Source organism: Ceratotherium simum, chromosome 38, assembly GCF_057802395.1.
Source record: "Ceratotherium simum simum isolate JZ-2026a chromosome 38, ASM5780239v1, whole genome shotgun sequence".
Taxonomy (NCBI): Eukaryota; Metazoa; Chordata; class Mammalia; order Perissodactyla; family Rhinocerotidae; genus Ceratotherium; species Ceratotherium simum.
In genome coordinates, this window is record NC_141937.1 from 21,122,084 (window position 1) to 21,137,219 (window position 15,136).

At 38.1% G+C, this 15,136-nt stretch overlaps 1 protein-coding gene across 1 annotated transcript in view; it reads right to left on the bottom strand.

The window, feature by feature from the left end:
- The window catches only part of ADAT2 (adenosine deaminase tRNA specific 2), a 31,422-nt gene that overhangs the window by 15,400 nt on the left and 886 nt on the right, over positions 1–15,136 (bottom strand). The gene's annotated exons all lie outside the window — the stretch shown is intronic.

The window sequence follows — 15,136 nt, forward strand, 5'->3', positions numbered from 1 at the left end:
AGAACAGAAGGAAAATGGCAACTCTCCAGAAACCAAACCAGAAGTCACAGAAGATTACAATCTAAATGACAGAGAATTCAAAATAGCCATCATAAAGAAACTCAACAAGGTACAAGAAAACACAGAAAGTTCAATATGCTTAGGAATAAAATTAATGAACAGAAGGAGTACTTCACCAAAGAGACTGAAGCCCTGAAAAAAGCCATACATATATTCTGGATATGAAGAACACAATTAATGAGATAAAAAATAATGTAGAAAGCATAAAAAATAGAGCAGATCTTATGCAGGAGAGAATTAGCGACCTGGAAGATAGAAATCGAGAAATGCTTCAGGTGGAGGAGGAGAGGGAACTAAGATTTTTTTAAAAAATGAAGAAAGTCTTCAAGAAATATCTGACTCAGTTAGGAAAAGTAACATAAGGATTATAGGTATCCCAGAGGGAGAAGACAGGGAGAAAGGAGCCGAGAGCTTGTTCAAAGAAATAATAGCTGAGAACTTCCCAAATCTGGGGAAAGAACTGGACATGCAAGTACATGAAGCCAACAGAATTCTTAATTACACCAATGCAAAAAGACCTTTTCTAAGGCATCTAGTATTAAAACTGGTAAAGGTCAATGACAAAGAAAAAATATTACGGGCAGCAAGATAGAAGGAAATAAACTACAAAGGAACTCCTACCAGGCTTTCAGCAGATTTCTTTAAAGAAACTTTAAAGGCTAGGAGAGAATGGAATGATATATTAAAACTACTGAAAGACAAAAATTATCAGCCAAGAATACTCTAATGAGCAAAATTATTCTTCAGAGATGACGGAGAAATAAAAGCTTTCCCAGATAAACAAAAGCTCAGGGAGTTCATCACCACTAGGCCTCCCTTACAAGAAGTGATGAAGCGAGCTCTCCTACCTGAAACAAAAAGGTTAAGATGTACAAAGCTTTCAGCAAGGAGATAAATATACAGACAAAATCTGAAAATTGCAGCTCTCTATCAGAATAGGTTTGCAAAGAATTATAACATAAAAGATACAGGGAAAGAAAGCATCAAAAATAAATATAAACCCTTCAATTTAGTCACAAACACATAACACAAAAAAAGAATAATTTGTGACAGCAGTAACACAGAAGGGGAAGAGGAAAGGGATGGAACCTGCTTAGGCTAATGGAGATAAGAGGCTATCAGAAAATGGACTATCTTATCAGGATATTTTCTACAAACCTCATGGTAACCACTAAACAAAAAATCAGAGCAGAGTCACAAATCATATATAAAGAGAAAATCAGCACAGACAACCACCAAACTGAAATGCCAGTCAGAAATATAAGGGAAAGGAAACAATGGAAATGTAGAACAACTGGAAAACAAGAGATGAAATGGCAGTATTAAGCCCTCATATATCAGTAACCACTCTAAATGTAAATGGATTGAATTCTCCAATCAAAAGACACAGAGTGGCTGGATGGATTAAAAAGCAAGACCCAACAGTATGCTGCCTCCAGGAAACACATCTCAGCTCTAAACACAAACATAGGCTCAGAGTGAAAGGATGGAAGATGATACTTCAAGCAAATGGCAAGCAAAGAAAGCAGGTGTAGCCATACTTACATCAGACAAAGCAGATTTCAAGATAAAAAAGATAATAAGAGACAAAGAGGGACAGTATATAATGAGGGACATTCCACCAAGAGGACATAACACTTATGAATATATATGCACCTAACACAGGAGCACCAAAGTACCTAAGGCAACTATTAAGAAACCTAAAAGGAGATATTAACAACAACACAATAATAGTAGGGGACTTTAACACCCCACTGTCATCAATGGATAAATCATCCAGACAGAAAGTCAACAAGGAAACAATGGCCTTAAATGAAACACCAGACCAGATGGACTTAATAGATATATATAGAACATTCCACATCCCAAAACACCAGAACATACATTCTTCTCAAGGGCACATGGAACATTCTCAAGGATAGACCATATGTTGGGAAACAAGGCAAGCCTCAATAAATTTAAGAAGATTGAAATCATAACAAGCATCTTTTCTGACCACAATGCTATGAAACTAGAAATCAACTACAAGAAAAAAGCTGGGAAAGTGACAAAGATGTGATGACTAAACAGTATGCTACTGAACAACCATTAGATCAATGAAGAAATCAAAGGAGAAATCAAAAAATACCTGGAGACAAATGAAAATGAAAACACAACATACCAACTCTCATGGGATGCAGCAAAAGCGGTTCTAAGAGGGAAATTTATAGCAGTACAGGCCTACCTCAACTAACAAGAAAAATCTCAAATAAGTAATCTTAAACTATGCCTAACAGAACTAGGAAAAGAAGAACAAACAAAGCCCAAAGTCAGCAGGAGGCGAATAATAAAAATTAGAGCAGAAATAAATGAAATAGAGACTAAAAAAACAATAGAAAGGATCAATGAAACTAAAGAGTTGATTCTTTGAGAAGATAAACAAAATTGACAAACCTTTAGCCAGACTCACTAAAAAAAGAGAAAAGCCTCAAATAAATAAAATTAGAAATGAAAGTGGAGAAATTACAATGGATTCTACAGAAATACAAAGGATTATAAGAGAATACTATAAAAAACTATATGCCAACAAATTGGATAACCAAGAAGAAACAGATAAATTCTTGGAATCATTCAACCTCCCAAAACTGAATCAAGAAGAAAGAGAGGGCCAGCTCTGGTGGCCTAGTGGTTAAGTTCGGCATGCTCTGCTTTGGCAGCCCAGGTTTGGTTCCTGGGCGTGGACCTACCACTCACCTGTCAGTGGCCATGCTGTGGTGGCGGCTCACATTAAAAAAAAGGGGGGAAGACTGGCAACAGATGTTAGATCAGGGCTAATCTTCCTTAGCAAAAAAAAAAGAAGAAGAAGAAGAAGAAGAAATAGAGAACCTGAATAGAAAAATCACAAGTAAAGAGATTGAAACAGTAATTGAAAAACTCCCAAAAAACAAAAATCTAGGACCAGATGACTTCTCTGGAGAATTCTACCAAAGATTCAAAGATTTAATACCTATCCTTCTCAAATTATTCTGATACATTGAGGTTGGGATGCTTCCTAACTCATTCTACGGGGCCAAAATTATCCTGATACCAAAATGAGACAAGGACAACACAAAGCAGGAAAATTGCAGGCCAATATCGCTGATGAATATAGATGCAACAGTCCTCAACAAAATATCGGCAAATCAAATACAGCAATACATTAAAAGGATCATACACCATGATCAAGTGGGATTTATTTCAGGGATGCAGGGATGGCTCAACATCCACAAATCAATCAACGTGATACACCACATTAACAAAATGAGAAATAAATATCACATGATCAACTCAATAGATGCAGAGAAAGAATTTGACAAGATCCAACATCCATTTATGATAAAAACTCTCAATAAAATGGGTATAGAAGGAAAGCAACTCAACATAATAAAGGCCATCTATGACAAACCCACAGCCAACAACACACTTAACAGTGAAAAACTGAAAGTCATCCCTCTGAGAACAGGAACAAGAAAAGGGTATCCACTCTCGCCACTCTTATTCAACGTAGTACTAGAAGTTTTGGCCAGAGCAATTAGGTAAGAAAAAGAAATAAAAGGGATCCAAATTGGAAAGAAAGATGTAAAACTCTCATTGCTTGCAGATGACATGATTCTATACATAGCAAACCCTAAAGAATCCACCAGAAAACTATTAGAAACAATCAAAAACTACAGCAAAGTTGCAGGATACAAAATCAACATACAAAAATCAGTTGCATTTGTAGATACTAATAATGAACTAGGAGAAAGAGAAGTGAAATCCCATTTACACTCACAACAAAAAGAATAAAATATCTAGGAATAAATTTAAACAAGGAGGTTAAAGACCTATACACTGAAAACTATAAGACATTATTGAAAGAAATCAAAGAATTATTGAAAGAAATGGAAAGATATTCTATGCTCATGGATGGGAAGAATAAACATAGTTAAAATGTCCATATTACTAAAGCAATCTGCAGATTCAATGCAATCTCAATCAGAATCCCAATGACATTCTTCATGTAAATAGAACAAAGAATCCTAAAATTTATATGGGGCAACAAAAGACCCCAAATAGCCAAAGCAATCCTGAGAAAAAAGAACAAAGCTGGAGGCATCACAATCCCTGACTTCAAAACATACTACAAAGCTATAGTAATCAAAACAGCATGGTACTGGCACAAAAACAGACACACAGATCAATGGAACAGAATCAAAAGCCCAGAAATAAAACTACACATCTACGGACAGCTAATCTTCAACAAAGAAGCCAAGAACATACTATGGCGAAAGGAAAGTCTCTTCAATAAATGGTATTGGGAAAACCGGACAGCCGTGTGCCAAAGAACAAAAGCAGACCATTGTCTTATATCACACACAAAAATTAACTCAAAATGGATTAAAGACGTGAATGTAAGACCTGAAGCCATAAAACTATAAGAAAATATAGGCAGTACACTCTTTGACATCGGTCTTAGCAGTATCTTTTTGAATACCATGTCTACTCAGGCAAGGGAAACAAAAGAAAAATTAAACAAATGGGACTACATCAGACTAAAAAAGGTTCTGCAAGGCAAAGGAAACCATGAACAAAACAACACGACAAACCACCAACTGGGAGAAAATATTTACAAATCATATATCCAATAAGTGGTTAATTTCCAAAATATATAAAGAACTTATACAACTCAACCACGAAAAAACAAAAAACCTAATCAAAAAATGGGCAGAGGAGGGCCAGCCCAGTGGTGCAAGAGGTTAAGTGCGCACGCTCTGCTGCGGCAGCCCGGAGTTCACCGGTTCAGATCCCAGGCGCGCACCGACACACTGCTTGTCAAGCCATGCTGTGGCGGCGTCCCATATAAAAGTGGAGGAAGATGGGCACGGATGTTAGCCCAGGGCCAGTCTTCCTCAACAAAAAAAAGAGGAGGATTGGCAGATGTTAGCATAGGGCTGATCTCCTCACAAAAAAAAAAAAAAATGGGCAGAGGATATGAACAGACATCTTCCCAAAGAAGAAATACAGATGGCCTACAGGCAAATGAAAAGATGTTCTACATCACTAATTATTAGGGAAATGCAAATCAAAATTACAATGAGATATCACCTTACACCCATTAGAATGGCTATAATTAACAAGAAATAACAAATGTTGGAGAGGATGTGGAGAAAAGGGAACCCTCATACACTGCTGGTAGGAATGCAAACTGTTGCAGCCATTATGGAAAACAGTATGGAGATTTCTCAAAAAATTAAAAATTGAAATACCATATGATCCAGCTATTCCACTACTGGGTATTTATCCAAAGAACACGAAATCAACACTTCAAAGAGATTTATGCACCCCTATGTTCATTGCAGCCTTATTCACAATAGCCAAGATGTGGAAGCAACCCAAGTGCCCATCAACAGATGAATGGATAAAGAAGATGTGGTATATATATACAACGGACTACTACTCAGCCGTAAAAAACAACAAAATCATGCCATCTGCGATAACATGGATGGACTCTGAGGATATTATGCTAAGCGAAATAAGTCAGACAGAGAAAGACAAACACTGTAGATTTCACTCCTATGTGGAAGATAAATACATGGATAACGAGAACAGATTATTGGTTACTAGAGGGGAAGGGGGCGGGGGGGAGGGCAAAAGGAGTAAAGGGGCACATATTTATGGTGACGGATAAAAACTAGACTACTGGTGGTGAGCACAATACAGTCTATACAGAAACTGATATATAATAATGCACAACTGAAATTACACAATGTTATAAGCCAATATGACCTCAATAAAATAATTAAATAAATTTTAAAAACCTTACTTTGCCCCAGAACCATTTTATCCCTCTATAAGTATTAACTCATCTAGTTCACACCCTCTGAGATAGGCTCAGTGATCTTCCCCATATTACTTACGAGGAGATGGAGACACGGGGAGGTTTTGGAATTTGCCCACGTGAGAGGCTGGGACTGAAGCCCAGGCATCTGGCTCCATTTAATCATTTGTTCAACAAATATTTGTGGGGCACCTACCAGGTGCCAGGTTCCTGGGCGCTCTGCCACTGCTCTGCCTCTAATTTCTACTCCAGTCACCACTGATCAGCTACTTTATCAGTGTTTGGGTTCGAAGTAGGTCAAGTTCAAGGGACAAAAGGAGCAGGAACACTTAGCAAGAGAGTGAGCCACTGTAAGTTTAAGGATAAAAACACTGCAAGAGAATAAACAAATGGGGAGGCCATGCGAAAGGATGTTCTATAAAACTATCTCCTGAAGAACTCTATGCATGTAAAAGAGACTCCAAGACCAAGAGGAAAGAAACTAGGGGGCAGGGGGGAGGGAGAACCACGTTGCCCAGTGGGGTCCCTGCCCTGACCCGTTCACCCGGAAGACGGCTGGGCCATGCTGCAGAGGCAGCCGCAGCCTCTCCCCACTCAGGCCTCCAGGTGACTGGGCTTGTGCCTTTCATTCTTCCCTTTAGATTTTCTCTTGTTCCTTCCGGCAAATGGATCTCCTTTTACTCTATTTCCCACCTCTCAATCTTATCTTCCTATTTACTTAAAGTAACTTGGTATTTGTGAAATGCCTTTGACTGCTAAATTAGAGAGAAAAATACATGTAATGGGAGTATTTAAAAAGGGCAAATAACGTTTCTGATGAGGGATGGCCTAGCCTGCCACGCTGAGGGTGAGTGGGGGAGCAATTGGAACGCTGAGTTAGGGAGGAGGTAGTGAGAACAACCCAACAGCCCACAGAGGTGAGTTTAGGTAAAATCTTTTTCAATAAAAAAAAATGTGTGTGTATATATATGTACATAAAATATATGTGCATGTATGTATATATAAAATGTATATATTTGCTTTGCTAGCAAGTTCAAAACAGATTTCATTAAGCTGGAAATAATTTTCAATCCGCCCCATCTCCAATGCTCCCACCAACTCTTCTGTCAAGTCTGATCATTTCTTTATGAATGCAAAAGAGCTCAGGCAAAAGGGGTCTCAAATGTGTGCAGCTAAGTTTTTAACTATCTCATCTTTCTGGAAAGAGGCCAAGACGCAGTTACTACTGAAAAGGGCAACTTGGTCTTTCAGAAATTAACAAAGTATCAACTTTCAAAACCGAAGAATGCAATCTCCCTTCTTCCCAGCCCAAAACTGGTCTCCACTTTCTCTTTAAATGCCGTTTCTTTTGCTCTAGTCTGGGCCTGTCAATACGGATAATGACAACTCCACGATGAAAGAGGCTTTGTAGGGTCTCTGAAGCCATCACTCCTATAAACGACTTTCTAGTGATGCGGTGGTAAAAGGCGGGAAGAGTGGGGACACACTGCAGTTTGCACAGCCTCTTGATGAGTCCCCAGATATATTTCCTAGCAAAGAAAAAAAAAATTAGGGGAAAAGACAATTTAGCCAGAACAACTCTTAGGTAGAAAATAACAGTATCCAAAAGGTTAAACTACACCACAACTGTGACTCCTTATGACCCTCAGAAGCTGTTTTCCTTGAGAGCCTCTCAACTTCCACTCAACCTCCCCAACAGCCAGCTGAACCAGCCAAACTTTTCTTTCTTCTTCTAAGTCCTTCGGTCTTAACCTTTTCAGAGTCAAAACCCACTTTGAGAATCTGAGGAGAGTTATGGACTCTCAAGTGAAAAAGGCACATGTACATAATATTTGTCTATATAGTATCAGAGGTTATAGATTCCCCTAAAACCTGGGCCCCAGGTTAGGGAGCCCTGTTCTCAACAGCCAACTGGATCACTTCTAACCCAAGACAAAGTCCTCATTTCTTTGTACTTGACAGTTTGTCTGCTCTATCAACCTTTCCCTTCCTTTCCACCAACCCACATCCCTTTTTCCTTTTAAAATGCAGAAAGTGTCCTGTAATTTATCTCAACTGACTTGCTCAGGACATTGTCGCCTATTACCTGATAGCACTTTATATCTGTCTCTTATTTTGTACCGTGGACATGTTACTTAACTATTTCATTTGTGCATGGCTTCATTCCAAGCACCATGCCCCAGGAGGCAAGCACTGGATCCAGGCGCTGGCAAGCCTGTCTCGCTCAGCTCTGCAGCCCTGGCACCAGCACAAGGCCTGAATCACAGGCAACACTTCGTCACTCCACATTTGTTGAAATGCATAAGTGTCTGTGCTTGACTTCTTTTTGAATTTCCCTCAGGACTAGCACAGTGTTATACTAATGCTGGGCACCCAGAAAATGTGTACTACAATAATATACAATTGATTTATTCCAGAAAACGTGCAATTTTTCTCTCTCTCCCTCTCCTCTCTCGTTAGATAGATAGATAGATAGATAGGCAGACAGACAGACAGATAGACACACACTCAATCTTTCTTTTCTTCTAATTATAAAGAGAGACAGATTCCAGGTGGAAAACTTGGAGGTAAGAAATCCACCTATCAAACAATAAAAACCCGGGGCCGGCCCCATGGCTTAGCAGTTAAGTGCGCGCTCCGCTACTGGTGGCCCGGGTTCGGATCCCGGGCGCACACCAATGCACTGCTTGTCGGGCCATGCTGAAGTGGCGTCCCACTGCAAGTAGCAGGACGTGCAACTATGACATACAACTATCTACTGGGGCTTTGGGGAGAAAAAGGGAAAAAAAAAGAGGCGGATCGGCAATAGATGTTAGCCCGGGGCCAATCTTCCTCAGCAAAAAGAGGAGGATTGGCATGGATGTTAGCTCAGGGCTGATCTTCCTCACAAAATAAATAAATAAAAACCACTCACAATCCCAACACCCCAAAATATGATCAATGTTATTATTCTGTGACAGAAGTTTTTCAGGGTTTTTTTTCTATGCCTGCATATACATATTTGTAGTTTTAAAAAACATCAAATAGATTTATTCTATACATATAATTCAGCAGTCTGCCTTTTTATTTAGAAATATATTATAAACATTTCCCTACGTTGGGTAATATTTTTTCAGCACATGATTTTTCTAACGTTGCATAGTGTTCCTCTACATGAATATTTATGATTCATTTTGCTGGTCCCCTACTGTTTGACATTTACATTGTTTCAAATTCTTCAACACTATAAACGAGTGAAGAACTTCCCTATATATCTCCATCACTTCGTTGTGAATTATTCCTAGAAATAATTCTACGGCTCCTACAATGTGATTTTAAAAATAAAACTAAGAATAAAATTGGGCAGAAAATGTTCTAGGCAATTCACAGAAGAAAAAAAATCCAAATGTCTATTAGGATGCTCAATACACGGTAGTCACGGGAATGAAACTGAAGAGGCAGAGAGATCCAGTAGTGTGTCCGAGAGCAGTAAGCAACCAAACACAGCCGATGGTGAACACACACAGCTGGGCTCAAATCACAGCTCTATCCTGACCAGCTCTCTAACTCTGGGGAATTTACCTAACTCTCTAAACCTCAACGTCCCCATCTGAAAATGAGGACAGTAATAACACCCACTTCCAAGGGCTACTGCGGGCTTATACATTACAGCCCACAGGAAACACTGCAAAGCACTGAGTCTAGAACACAATGAGTGCGCAACACTGTTACTTATTCTTATATTTGTTTCCAAGCCTAGACCCTTAGAATTACACGCTGTGATGATTAAAACAATAACCTTTATTATACGTTTAGCTCTCCAAAAGAAACTGTCATGAAAAACAGTGATTTTACAAAACAATAATAAAGCAGATGACTTTAAAGTTTGATAACTTTATCAAAGAACAACAACAAAAGTAACACAGATGTTACTTCTCACCTATAACTGCCAAATGTTAAAGAGTGATAATTCCAGAGCCAGTGGGAATAGAGATGGGACAGGACATTCTTATACACTGGTGATGGAACTGGGACCATTTCAGACCAGTGCTATCCAACAGAACCTCTCATAGTAGTGGAAACATCCTTTGATCTGTGCTGTCCAGTATGGTAGCCACTGGCCCCTTGTGGCTACTGAGTACTTGAAATGTGGCTAATGAGACTGAGGAACTGAATATTTAATTCTATTTCACCTTAATTTAAATTTAAATAGCCATATGTGCTAGCCGCTACTATATTGGGCAGCACAGTTCTAGAAGGCAATCTAACAATATCTATATGGTTTCAAAAAAACACAGACATCCTTTGAACCACTATTGGTAGTCTATTCCACAGCAATAAAAGTACCATGGGGTGGGGGTGAGGGGAAGATAAACCAAAATGAAAATATTTATGGCTAAGAAAAAAAAAAGCAGTTCATAATTTAAAAGAGAATATATAATTCCACTAACGTGAAAATACACGTCAAAAGATAAATTTTAAAAAACCCACCACAAGGTTTTAACATTTAAAAAAGGTATTCATGTCTGTTAACATATAGACACAGCAATATATAGAAGGATACTCCCAAAATGTTTATAACGTTATCTCTGATGGTAGGATTTTCAGGTAATTATTACTTATCTAAAATCTTTTTTATAGCTTGAACTTCTTATGGCTATCAATTATTTGTAAAATCAGAAAAAGAAAACATTAAAATATTCTCATTTGGAAAAAATATATACCATAGAGGGCATTACTGGATCAAAGGATAAACCCAGTTTTAAGGCTTTTTTTATATCTACATAGCCAAACTGCCTTCTAGAAAGGGTGCCCCAATTACAGCAACCAACTAGCCAACTCCTCATACACACATACCCTTACCAACACCAAGCATTATAATTTTTTTCACCTTTGCCAACTTAACAGGTGAAAAATTCTCTTTTTAATTCAAATTTTATTTATTACTAGTGAAATTGCACTTTTGTTTACTTTCTTTTAGAAATATCATGTTCATATCCTTTTGACTTTTTCATTATTAGGGTACACATCTTTTCTTATTAGTTTGTAAAGATTCTTTATATATTAAGGTTATCAAACCTGTCCGTTTATGTATGTTGCAAATATGTTCCTGCTTTGTCATTTGCTTTGTTACTTTGTATCTTGCTTTTCAATAAGCAGACGTTTTCAATGTTTATGTAATTAAAACCTATCACTTTTTCTTTTATGTTTTCTGCCTTTGGTGGTATACTTTAAAGAGTCCATCTCCATTCCAAGTCCTCCAGGCCTTCTCCCAATAAATACTAAACTTATTTACTACTGGTTCTTTTCTGTTTTTATTATTTTAATTCTATGTCTTCAATGAGATTTTCACATTTTTACTACAAAAATATATTGATACGCTTTAAAATGACCCATAACTTTACCATGTTAACTAATTATTTTAGTGTGTTCTCCTCTAGTCTTTGTTTATTTGATAAAAACAACAGCTTCTATTTACTGAGCATATCATATCAGGTGCTTTAGAAACACTATCTTTTAATCTATACAACCCTGTGAGATAGATATTATATACCCATTTTACAGGAGAGGACACTGAGGCTTAAAGGTTAAGAACTTGTCAAGGTTAGTTTGCTGTCAGTAGCCATTCTGGAGTTTGAACACAGGCCTGTCTAACCTCTAAACTTATATGTATAGTATAAAATAATTTATATTCTGCTTGTTTAATATTTATTGTTAATAATTGTTTAATATCACATGTAGTTGTGACAGCTAACTTTATGTTTGTATCTAATATCCATAACCATTTTAATAATAGCACATTATACCACACAGTAATACACCACAATTCAATTAACCATTTCCCTTTATCAGAAGTTTGAAATGTTTCCTAGTTTTTCACTGTTACATATAACTGAAATGACAATGATTGTTTTTATCTTTCTAAATTATTTCCTTAAGATAAATGCCACAGAACCATATTACTGGGTCAAATGAAATGAGCATTTTTTGTGACTGTTAATTATACTATGCCAGGTTGCCTTCCAAAAATGTTGTATCTATTAGACTGGTAGGGTTGTATCGATCTTTGTATAGCCTCACTAACTTTAGATGACATTTTAAAAAAACAGATTTTAAGCTTTCTCAAAAACTGTTTTCTTTCCTTTTATAACCCAAGCTTAAGTTTCTATATTAAAATCATAGACCAGGATAGAAATTTTCTAGCGCAACCCCTTTATTTTAAACACGAAGAAAGTGAGGTCCAGAAATTATATGACTTGGCTGTGTTCACCTGTCTGGTTGCATCAGAGCCAGACATTCTGGTTACTTGTACTGGCCATATAAACATGTCTCCTCTGTACTAATGGTATGAGGATGCTAGTATCGTCCCTATTATATATATACTGGACATTTCACTTCCAAATCCCTCGGTATACAGTAACCAGAGATTAACTTGCTGCCTCCAGATCTGCCACTAGCTATGCTTCTGGTCCAATCTTAAACTCAGAAGTACACAGAACACTTTCAACTACTTCAACAATTCTTTGCAATAATTTAGGATTTGAAGTTTCTCTGGTGTGGAGGGGATGGTTGAACAAAGCACAAGATTTATGACAAGCACTTTTCTCCCTTCATTTAAGGCCTGAAAGAAACATGTACATACAGGCCGAAATCAAAAAATCAGCTCGAAGTAAGGGCCTCCTTCACCTTGTGTAGGAGGACGTAAACTACGTAATCACACCCCTTGGTGTTTATAACCCAATTAAGAGACTAAAATGTCAAGGCCAGAGAGATCTCAGACTCTTGTTGGGATTTCAACCACCTCATTTTATAGAATAGGAAGCAAAACCTTAGGAGGATAAAGCGACTTGCCCAAAGTCACAACAAAATGTAGAAAAAGTACTTAAGTGTTTGGCCCAGAAGTCTAAAGAGTGGTGCAGAGGCAAGTAGATGAAATATTCCAAGACATTAAGACCAAAAGATGCTTAATGGAAATAAAGACCCAAAATATAAAAGGATGGAAAGAAGACATAGTTCTGATTTGCAAGGTGGAAAAACTCAATGACTGATTAAACTTAGCTGTTTCTGAAACCACGATGAGTCTCCTAGGCAGCAACTCGAAAAATTTCATCTAAGCAAGCTCTACACATAAACATCCAGTGGCCTAGTGATTAAGTTCGGCGCACTCCGCTTCGGTGGCCCGGGTTCGGTTCCTGGGCGTGGACCTACACCACTCGTCAGCAGCCATGCTGTGGCAGCACACATACAAAACAGAGGAAGATTGGCACAGATGTTAGCTCAGGGCAAATCTTCCCCAAGCAAAAAAAGGAAGATTGGCAACAGATGTTAGCCCAGGGCCAATCTTCCTCAGCAAAAAAAAAAAAAAAAAAAAAAAAATTTACTCTGAGGAGGGCTCCTGAAGCAAATGAAAACAAATGGAAGAGACCAGAAATTCTGACTTCCCAGCATTCAGGCGTCAATTGCCCTCCAGATCTCTCACCCACAGAAGGATACAAAAGCAGCTTACTCCATGATATTTTAGGTTTCACACACCTTTATTAGTTTATCATCCTATTTGTTAAGAAGCTGCCTGACATATGATATTATTGAAATGAGTCCTGGGAGGAAGAGTGAGATTTTGATATCAGGTGCAAACTCTTTGAATTCAACTTGGAGAATCTAGTAACGTAAAAGGACAAACAAATCCATGTCACAAATAAAAAATCAATTTTTTAACACATATGTGAACATTTTTTATAAAGTATCAGATAGAAGGTTATGTATCCTGTAAGTTTAATGTAGGAAATAAATTTTGAAGTGGGCTTAAAGAATGAGTCATGAAATCAAGTTAGTGGGTCACAACCAGCACTTTTTTTCAAAATGCAATAAAAGAGAAATACCAGGAAAACTGTACATGGGAAGGTTAAATATTATTCTGTGAATTTTATCTCAATTACAGCTATGTGTGTGTTTACTGGGTTATAATACAAAATAGATTTTTTTAACTGAGTCACTTTCAAAAAAAGTATGAGAAACAAGTTTAAAAGAACATTATGCAAGTAACAGAAACAAACGCACAGATGCTCTAATGTATCACGGCTTAGAGAAAAATATTTGGCTGTAATAGTGAAAGAATGCAGGGGAAATAAGGTGAGAAGAGAACAGAGAAGAATATACCCAAATCAGTTTCAGTGCTGAATCCCCAATGCCGAGCTCAGTGCACTCAATAAACATTTGTGGAGTGAATAATACATAATTATGGAATTAATTAACTATAGGACCAGAGGCCAGGCCACTAAGGATAGGAGGAATATAATCAAACACATGTATGAAGAAGATTTCCTTTATAGCAGCTTTAGAGAAATGTAAAACTGAAGAGCATTTCATATACGTATTTATGTGAGTGTGGACATATATTTATATACATATATATATATGCCAAACACACTATTATGGCACATATAAGCATGGGTAAAGCTTGGATTATACACAAATCTGATTAGAGCCCTCCTAATCAGCAGTCCTGAAGGGAGCAAAGGGAGGAAGCATAAGGACAGAGGGCGATGGATGGATAGATGGATGGAAGAATGGGTGGATGGATGGATAAATGGATGGATGAATGGATGAATAGCAGAATCTGTTTGTACAGGGACTTGGCTTTATCTTGTGAAGGGAGGAAATATAAGGACAGAGGGCATAGGATGGATGGATGGATGGACGGATGGAAGAATGGGTGGATGGATGGATGGATGGATGGATGGATGGATGGATGGATGGACGGGTGGATGAATGGATGGATGGATGGATGGATGGATGAATAGATGAGTAAGTGAATGAATGAATGAATGGCAAAATCTGTCTGTACAGGGACTTGGCTTTATCTTGTGAAGGGAGAAAGTATAAGAACAGAGGGCATAGGATGGATGGACGGGTGGATAGATGGATGGATGGATGGATGGATGGATGGATGGAGTGGGTGGGTGGGTGGGGGGATGGATGAATGGATGAATGGGTGGGTGGGTGGATGGATGGATGGATGGGTGGATGGGTGGGTGGACGGGTGGGTGAGTGGGTGAGTGAGTAGGTGGATGGATGGATGAATGGGTGGGTGGGGGGTGGATGGATGGGTGGGTGTGTGGATGGATGGATGGGTGGACGGGTGGACGGATGGATGAATCAATGAGTGAATGAATGAATGGCAAAATCCGTCTGTACAGGACTTTGCTTTATCTTGCTAAGGGAAGAAGTATCAGGACAGACGGCATAGGATGGGTGGGT